The 10,693-nt window shown below is 41.9% G+C and overlaps 1 pseudogene; it reads left to right on the top strand.

Moving 5' to 3' along the window:
- LOC122790144 overlaps nucleotides 1–10,203 on the top strand; it is a 23,665-nt pseudogene extending 13,462 nt beyond the window's left edge.
- Nucleotides 10,204–10,693: the final 490 nt, after the last annotated feature.

Here is a 10,693-nt window from a genome sequence, read left to right as displayed (position 1 = left end):
ACTGAACTAAATGTAACATTAGTACCCAATGAGAACCTGGACATTACCAAGACTGAACTTCTTATCTCAAAGCTTCAACTAAACCCGAAAAAATCTATCTATATTATCTGTATTTATCTACCTCCTGGAAATAACTCTACTACCATAGAAAATATCCTTAGTTGGGCCACCTCCACCTACCCACAAGAAACCATAATACTTGGAGACCTTAACCTTGACTGGTCCTCGTTAAACACTAACAACCCAGCCTCTCATATTAACCTCCATGGCTTTACACAGACAATAGACACCTCTACTAGGACAAACAAACCTAACAACAAAGAAAGTATTCTTGATTGGATTCTCATTAACAAACCTCTACTAAAATATCAATCTGGAACTTTACCCGATGACTTTAGTGATCACAAACTAACCTATATTATAAGACAAAAACGCCTCTAACAATACTCCCATCTATAGGACCCTACGATCATAAACGATTCAACCCTATTCAATTTAAAAGTGAACTAAATGCCTGTAACTGGAACCCACTAAAGACACTTCCTCTTGAAGAAGCTGTCCTTTACTTCAATACCACATTCCTAACAATTCTAGATAATCATGCTCCAAAACGCTCCATCCGAATTAAATCTAAACCTGCCCCTTGGCTATCTAAAGATACAAGACAAAAATGTTACTTAGAAACAAAGCTTGGTCAAAATGGCGAACTAGCAAATCTCCAATAGACCATCAGACTTTTAGGCACCTAAGAAACATTACCAAAAAAGCTATCTTCTCTGATAAAAGGAGTTATTATAGTAATCTCCAGCAAGCAAATCATAACAACCCTCAAAAATTCTGGACAACCCTAAATAAACTTCTTCACCCAGGACAGACTACCACTCCATCCCCTTCCGGGTCTGAAAAGTATTCCGCCCTTGATACAGCCAATACCTTCAACTCATTCTTTATTGATACTATTAATTCCTTGGCCTCTCATCTCTCTAGAGACAATATTAATATCCCTGAACTTCCATCCCTCAAGCTACCAACCTTTAGGCTACAACCCATCTCTACTTCCTTTATTCTGAAATGTATCCACAAACTCAAACCATGCTCCCCCTCAGCTGACCAACTGCCATCTGAATTTCTTCAAAAAGCAGCCTCTGATATAGCCTATCCTATATCCATTCTCATTAATAGAACTGTAAATGAAGAAACCATACCTGATATCTGGAAAATCTCTCACATCATACCCTTACATAAAGGAGGGAACTCCTATGATTATTCTAATTATAGACCCATAGCTCTCTTATCCCCACTTGCAAAGATCATGGAAAAATGTGTTCACCATCAGTTAATGAACCACTTAATAAAAACAACATTCTTACTAACTGTCAACATGGCTTTAGGCCTTTTCATAGCACAACCACCGCTCTCCTCTCCTTCACAGACTTTATTAACAAGAATCGTAATAATAACATCCTGTCTTCAGCTCTCTTTATTGACCTGTCCAAAGCCTTTGACATGGTCAACCACTCTCTCCTCTTAAAAATTCTCGAATCTCTTTCCTTAGAAGCTAAGGCTATCCACTGGTTTAGTTCCTATCTCACTAACAGGAAACAGGCCGTCCTCTGGAATAAGGAACTCTCATCTCTTCTCCCAATCTCACTTGGGGTCCCCCAAGGCTCTATTCTTGGACCTCTTCTTTTCTCCCTCTTTATAAATGACCTACAAGTAGCTATTCCCCAGGCTACTTGTATACAATATGCTGATGACTCCACACTAATTTGCTCTGCTAAATCCATTTCCGAACTTCAAACTAATACTCAAGCTGTATTTTCCAAAGTAGAAACTTGGTTCTTAAATTGTTGCCTGCTCCTAAACGCAAAAAAAACCAAACTCTTACTCTTTAAGCCTACTACCAGATCCCCAGCTTTAGATTTCACTATCTTATCTAACAATGGAACCATTATATCACCTGACCCTACTACCAAACTGCTAGGTGTCACAATTGACAACAATCTTACCTTTGACTGTCATATCAATAATACCATTAAATCTGTAAACAGGAAACTTGGCTCTCTCTATAGAATTAAGACTTTCTTAACCTCCCCAGCCAAAGCTACTCTTGCCCACTCTCATCTCATTTCCACTCTTCTCTATGCTTCTCCCATCTATACTAACCTCAAGAAAAACAATCTTTCCAAACTGTCTACTACCTACAATAACATAGCTAGATTTGTTACTGGGAAGCCTTTCAGAACTCATCACTGTCTGAATCTGCAGCAACTGAACTGGCTTGAACTGTCAAACATGTTACTTCTTTCCCAACTTACATTTGTCCAAAGAGCTTTCTACCAATCTCTTAACACACCTGTACTTTCTAACCTCTTAACCCCATATGCTAATCTGAACTCACTCCGCTCATCTAGCAAACTGCTGGTTACCCTAACCAAATCTAATAACCTAGCTGGTGACTCCCTCTTCTCAAACTCCATAGGTAAACACTGGAATCAACTTCCTACCGAACTTACTTCCATTCCATCTACTATTCTGTTTAAACAAACACTCAGAACATACCTCAGAAGCCACTGGATGTGTCCCTGCTCTAATCCTGACCCACTGGATGTGTCCCTGCTCTAATCCTGACCCACTGGATGTGTCCCTGCTCTAATCCTGACCCACTGGATGTGTCCCTGCTCTAATCCTGACCCACTGGATGTGTCCCTGCTCTAATCCTGACCCACTGGATGTGCCCCTGCTCTAATCCTGACCCACTGGATGTGTCCCTGCTCTAATCCTGACCCACTGGATGTGTCCCTGCTCTAATCCTGACCCACTGGATGTGTCCCTGCTCTAATCCTGACCCACTGGATGTGTCCCTGCTCTAATCCTGACCCACTGGATGTGTCCCTGCTCTAATCCTGACCCACTGGATGTGTCCCTGCTCTAATCCTGACCCACTGGATGTGTCCCTGCTCTAATCCTGACCCACTGGATGTGTCCCTGCTCTAATCCTGACCCACTGGATGTGTCCCTGCTCTAATCCTGACCCACTGGATGTGTCCCTGCTCTAATCCTGACCCACTGGATGTGTCCCTGCTCTAATCCTGACCCACTGGATGTGTCCCTGCTCTAATCCTGACCCACTGGATGTGTCCCTGCTCTAATCCTGACCCACTGGATGTGTCCCTGCTCTAATCCTGACCCACTGGATGTGTCCCTGCTCTAATCCTGACCCACTGGATGTGTCCCTGCTCTAATCCTGACCCACTGGATGTGTCCCTGCTCTAATCCTGACCCACTGGATGTGTCCCTGCTCTAATCCTGACCCACTGGATGTGTCCCTGCTCTAATCCTGACCCACTGGATGTGTCCCTGCTCTAATCCTGACCCACTGGATGTGTCCCTGCTCTAATCCTGACCCACTGGATGTGTCCCTGCTCTAATCCTGACCCACTGGATGTGTCCCTGCTCTAATCCTGACCCACTGGATGTGTCCCTGCTCTAATCCTGACCCACTGGATGTGTCCCTGCTCTAATCCTGACCCACTGGATGTGTCCCTGCTCTAATCCTGACCCACTGGATGTGTCCCTGCTCTAATCCTGACCCACTGGATGTGTCCCTGCTCTAATCCTGACCCACTGGATGTGTCCCTGCTCTAATCCTGACCCACTGGATGTGTCCCTGCTCTAATCCTGACCCACTGGATGTGTCCCTGCTCTAATCCTGACCCACTGGATGTGTCCCTGCTCTAATCCTGACCCACTGGATGTGTCCCTGCTCTAATCCTGACCCACTGGATGTGTCCCTGCTCTAATCCTGACCCACTGGATGTGTCCCTGCTCTAATCCTGACCCACTGGATGTGTCCCTGCTCTAATCCTGACCCACTGGATGTGTCCCTGCTCTAATCCTGACCCACTGGATGTGTCCCTGCTCTAATCCTGACCCACTGGATGTGTCCCTGCTCTAATCCTGACCCACTGGATGTGTCCCTGCTCTAATCCTGACCCACTGGATGTGTCCCTGCTCTAATCCTGACCCACTGGATGTGTCCCTGCTCTAATCCTGACCCACTGGATGTGTCCCTGCTCTAATCCTGACCCACTGGATGTGTCCCTGCTCTAATCCTGACCCACTGGATGTGTCCCTGCTCTAATCCTGACCCACTGGATGTGTCCCGCTCTAATCCTGACTAAATGTTGATTCCCTTCTTAACCCTCTTTCTCGCCCTATTCTGTTGTGCCTCCTCCTTTCTCCCCTAATCTTCCTTCCACCCTACATACTTCTCTCATACATCTCTCCTCCTTATTGGCTATGACTCTTTTCCAGTAAACTTGTATCTCTTTTAACTCTACTCTCTCTCTCTATTGTTTCTCTTTCCTCCTTGGTCTTCCACTTTCTCTACTTGCTGTTAAAATAAGCAATAATGTTCAATATGAGGTTATTTAGATTGTCCAGAAAGTTAAACTCCTTTCCTTTTTAGTAACAATGTACATTTCTCTTTCCTTGGTCTTACATTTTTTTTTTTTCTTGTTTTAAACTATGTAATAATATTCATTATGATGTCATTTAGATTGTCTAGAAATTTTTAAGTCCTATTCTTGTTTGGGTAACAATATTCATTGTCTAAGTCCTACCAGCCTGTAATCTGTTAATTGAGCTCATGATATATCTCTGATCTCTATATGTGGAGCTTTTCTCCCCGGGCCTCTACTGAAAATGGAAATATATCCAGCTAGACTAGCCCGGTTAACAAATGTAAAATAAATAAATAAATAAATAAATGTATGATGTGCATGCATAATGCATGCATAGAGTCTGCACCAGTAGATGTGGTGTATGATGTGCAGGCATAATGCATGCATGGAGTCTGAACCAGTAGATGTGGTGTATGATGTGCATGCATAATGCACACATGGAGTCTGCACCAGTAGATGTGGTGTATGATGTGCATGCATAATGCATGCATAGAGTCTGCACCAGTAGATGTGGTGTATGATGTGCATGCATAATGCACGCATGGAGTCTGCACCAGTAGATGTGGTGTATGATGTGCATGCATAATGCACGCATGTAGTCTGCACCAGTAGATGTGGTATATGAAGTGCATGCATAATGCATGCATAGAGTCTGCACCAGTAGATGTGGTGTATGATGTACATGCATAATGCACGCATGGAGTCTGCACCAGTAGATGTGGTGTATGATGTGCATGCATAATGCATGCATGGAGTCTGCACCAGTAGATGTGGTGTATCCAGTTATGTTTACAGGAACCAGCAGAAAGGTCAAACATTTAACGGCTTTCCTACTCAGGTCACTGTAGGGTCATCTCCACTGTACAGTGCCTGAGATGTTGCTCAGCAGAAGAGGCCCTTCATGTGTAGTATCTACGTGTGCCCCTTAGATATTGTTGAACACCCAAAACTTGTTTCTGAGCATATCACCCCAGCATTGTGAATGCTAACATAGCTATTGCTTCAGTATGCTAACCATGCTTGTTTTTGGTGTATTTTGGTGTAATTTCTTTGGTTTATGTTGCCACCCAAGTCTTTCTGCAAAACTGCTTATGATCCTTGTGGGCATATACCATCTGCTTCTGCCTAAGGATTTGTCTGGCAATTAGTTCAGAGGATTAATCCTATGAGCTGCTTCCTTTAGTCAAAGGTTTGATCCACTCACCCTCCATTTGCCTACATTATAAATAAAATTAACAAAAATAATTAAACAAGGCAGGATCCCTGTACCTGTGTCTGGATCTTGCTGAATCCATGTGGCAGTAGCTGTTTCCCATGTCCACGAGTCATGAATTGGCTGCATAACATGCTACACATGGGTTCAGTGCTCATGGCACATGGGTTCAGTGCTCATGGATAACACTTCTGTACAAATGTTATTCAGGTGCACGTGGCATCACTGTGACTCATCCGTACCATTTTCTCTGTACACAAGATCCATTTTCCCAGAACTGTGAGAAAGACAGTTTAACACCATTAGGTACATTGCTTAGTAAAAAGTCAGTACAAAACATTATCATGCACAACTAAAGCATTTATTACATTTGGTATTAATTATTTTTCTGAATGATGACTGATGGATGTACTGTTATATCTTTATTGTTGATTACAAAGAATACCTAATAAAACAAATTACCTATAAAACAACATTTTTATTTGCTTGTTTTAATGATCATTCTTCCACTAGCAGCCTGTGATGTTAGCAGGAATCAGGATGGTAAGTGAGACAGGGCAGACCAATGTCACCGTCCTACATTTTGTCACAAAGCACTGATGCAGAAAGTTAGGGTCCAGCAGTCTAGTGGACATTTTTGTGCCCTGCATGGTCATCCCAGCTTCATAGCCATTCTAAGCTCATAGCCATACATAGGGGATTGTTGCTTGAATTTTTCTTATACAGAGGATGACTGCAAAGGAAATGTTTGTGTCATGTTGCTGACACAGAATACATTTAGCCCAATTCCTTAAAAACATGATGCCTTGTTCCTTCAGATGACAGTAAAGGAAAGAAAAAAAAAATGGACCAGACCAGCCTCTCACTGGAATTTACTAGATAAAAGGTGTTTGAATTGTATTGTTCTGCATGCCTCTAACATAGCAGGTCAGGGTGCATGGGGTTCCTACTGTTTTACACTACGTCATCTTTTTTTAGCTCTTTTTCACTGCCCTGCATTATCCTATGGCATGCTAGCCCTGTGCCCCCATCTATCTCTTTGTATACCAGCTTCACCTTAACTCCCCTGGTCTACCCGATTAAGTTGGAACAGGTCGAGGACCTTAAGGGTACCAGTGTGGGGCTTGGCATCACCTACCGCTGTTTTTTTTTTCACTATTTGCTTGACCTACCGGTGTGGGGCTTGCCATCACCTACCGCTGTTTTTTTTTTTTTTCCACTATTTGCTTGACCTACTGGTGTGGGGGGTTGCCATCACCTGCCACTGTTTGTTTTTTTTCACTATTTGCTTGACCTACTGGTGTGAGGCTTGCCGTCACCTACTGCGGACCTTAAGGGCAGCCGGTGTGGGGGGGTTGCCATCACCTGCCGCTGTTTGTTTGTTTTTTTCACTATTTGCTTGACCTGCTCATTCCCCCTCCCTCCAAAAATCATTTGATTGCACTAGAGGAGTGATCATGCAATGGGGAAGTACAGAATTTCACCCCACCAGCCCATCAGCTCAGCCATATCCCCATCCTATTCCCCTCGTTGGACTATGCACCTAACATCAGCAACTTCTGCAACCACCACAGATCACCGACATGCAACACCACTTGAGCCACTAATTACACCCAGGTTGGCTGGACCATAGTCAGGTTTCATTGCTCTCCTTCACTGGAGTGGCTTTACAGTATGCCATTTCTGGTTTTAGTGAGGTCACTTGTTTAGGGGCTCAATCATAAATGTTGGGAACTTAAGGGAGATTTCTTCTACTGTAATGTGGCAAATATAGAGTAAACATAAGGGTTGTATCATTCAGAATGGCAGGTACAGGAGGTGGTCAGTGGCCAAAGTGTGAAAAAAGTCCTCATGTGTAACCAAAATGCTGACAGCATGAGCAAAAATAGCAGTTACTACAAGATGAAATGTGTGCAAGAAGGCAGGTTTTTTTCAGGATCCATCAGCAATGGGGAGTCGTTCAGGATAATATCTGCTTAAACCTAGTCCTATGTGGTTCATGAAATTGTCCTGGAACGTTAAACCCCCTCAACACATTTGGAATCAAATACAAACCATATTTTATGGGACACTTTTTCTCTTTGATTTCTTTGGAAGCTCCTCTTTTAAGGACAAACAAGTTTTATTTAGATTAATGTTGCGGGTCCATGGATAATTTATTGTAAAAAACACATCCACAAATGAAGTAAAACATAGTTAAAATCCACAATTGTTAACATCCACAATTAAAAAGCTAACTAAAAAATACTCAGGCATCCACTTTGAGATGGTATCACTGAATGAATTACCTACCAGAAATGTTTTATCATTATGGCAAAGCAGATTCTCTACAACAGTGAAGTGATACCCACAAATGTCCAGCTAAGTTTAATAAGTCTGTTGACACCTTTTTTTCCAAATGAAAACAAATCAAGACACAAACTAGACAACATATATTTATTGTGAGTAGGTGCTAAAGTATACAGGTGAGCATACATGTGCATAAATACATGTGTAGGGATGTGTGCATGTGAGCACACACACACACACACACACACACACACACACACACACACACACACACACACACACACACACACACACACACACATTATTGGAACTATCTACAACTCCAATTCACCATTTTATGTCATTACTGCAACTTTTAATAAAATATCTTATAAAGAAAAATACTGTCAAAGTCCTGCAATGAAAACTCAATAACAGTTGCACAATTCTTCTAGGTTAAAGATATGGCAAAGGCTTGGGCTTCCCTTCCTCTCACATAGTTTATGCTGATAAATGATAAACTCTTACCATAATGGACAGCCTGTGTGTCATGATCAAGGCAACAAGAACAGAGGGAGATGCAAACATGTAAAACCATTATACAATCCAAAGAAGTTTGCAAGAAACCAACTCCTCCATTTAAAGAATCATGGGGAATTGGCTACCAATCAGGCTATTGACAGCCAGGTTGTCAAAGACAGCTATCCTAAAGCCAGATTTGGTGATTGGTAATCTGGCTGTTAGAGGTGTCCAGGAACTGTTACCAAACATAAAAATGAATGGTATACTGAAACCTCCAAATTCCAGACACAAACAGCCCTCCCATACACATAGGAGGTATGGTGGTACAGTGAGCCACCAAGGCAGAAAGCATATAAAGGTAACACCACTAACTTCTTGTCACTTTAGCTGATATGCTAACATGTCTTTTGTCAGGTTGTGGCACTACAATCCCCTATGCTTAGGGGAAAGTTGTTGAGTTGTGTTGTGTCTGGCATTTGGCATGTCAATATATGACTGTTGTTTTATGTTCAGTGACAACTCTGCGTCACCTGCATTGGCTGGATTATGATTTGATGGCTATACCTTATAGGTACCTGTCTTCTTTGACCTGGCTGTTGACAACTTATCAGGTACACAAACCCTGCTGAAACACTTCACTAGCGATCATGGATTATAAGGGGAAACTCTAGGCCTTAAGAAAAATGTATGACTTTTGGGCCTAGCGGGGGTGTTTTGTGACCTTCTAAAATTTCTTGTGTCATCACTCTGAGCCTCATGCAGTTATGAGTGGTGCCATGCTAGATATTCTTTTTTTTTAACACTATTATTAGATTATCACTTAAAACACAGTCAGACATACATTAACAGAAAAGCAAACAAACCATTCTAGCATTTTTCTTTCAAAGACAATTAACATCACATTCTTTTTCTTTGTTACTATTATCAGTCCAACATTACAAAAAATGTGAATTCCTTCCTTTCCTTAAACCTTACTCCTCTTCCTGAGCGTTATGCATATATTGTTCCCACAATTTGCATTTACATTTTAAATTCTGTAAAACATTTAGTTGGCTGGCCTGTTCTTTTATACTTGCTTGTGGATATCACTGTCTTTTGTCTGCTAAGAAATGCAAAATGCATAATAATTATTCTGCCATTGGTGGCAGTATTGGGTTCTACAACCATTGTGACAGTAAAAGCTGTTTCTGCAATGATTCTCCTTTCGATACGAGGAAATCTACAGTTTGGCTATCCAATCTTCTATGTCATGTTTGTATACATGGTGGTTACAGTTGTCTTTCAGGCCTCATTCTTGAGGCAAGCATCCTAGCTGTATGAGACATCTCAGATTGCAAGCATCAATTATATATTGTCTGCTTCCATAGCAATCACTGCAGGAGCAGTGATTTATATGGACTTTAAAGGTGAAGATATTGTCCATATATGCCTGTTTATACTTGGGTGCCTTATTGCATTTTTGGGGTCTACTTGATTAGAAAGAATAGAAGGAGAGCTAAAGGCTTTGAGCCTTATATTTCAATGGATGCAATGACAAGCATCCAGAATGTTCACAACAATGGCAATGCAATTCAACCAGATACTAATGGCTCCTTTACATACGGTGCTCTGGTCCATAATGACAGTATGTCTGAAATGTATGACCTGGCAATGCTACCAGTAACACAAGAGGAGCACAAGTCATCAGATGCTTCCAGAATGCCATACAGGGTTCTAGACCAAAATAAGGAGTGAACATTTGACAAAATATTGATCTGCTGGGTTACAGCTGATGGTTTTATTTATTTATATATTTTTGTTCCATATTAAAGACATTTTGACTTGTAAGTGTCCTAGCAACAAGCCACAAGTTACTGTATTTCAGATGCATTACGAAAGACTTATTGCCCATCATTTTGTATGTTCTGTTGAAGCTGCTGTAAGTCAGGTCCTGTGTCACTAATGGAGTGGTTTTGCCTCATGTTTGTATAGTTATTTACTACCTTTTTTAAATTATTGTTATAAAAAAGTACACATTGTGCTTTAGACCAACTGACTGGCTCACATATTATTGCAGGGTTTATAAAGTGGAGAAGCAAAATTGCGGTAGTGGTGCTGCGGTAGCATTGTCGCCTCATAGCAAGACGTTGTCCCGTTCGATTCTCAGCTAGTGTATTCTGTGTGGAGGCATGTGTGAATGGGCGTGCCTTCGTTAAAGGTTGTGCGTCAGGGCTGGTAACTCGGC

Source organism: Protopterus annectens, chromosome 15.part0 (genome assembly GCF_019279795.1).
Source record: "Protopterus annectens isolate FY-2018-M chromosome 15.part0, PAN1.0, whole genome shotgun sequence".
Lineage (NCBI taxonomy): Eukaryota > Metazoa > Chordata > Ceratodontiformes > Protopteridae > Protopterus > Protopterus annectens.
This window is presented reverse-complemented; position numbering and strand designations above follow the sequence as displayed.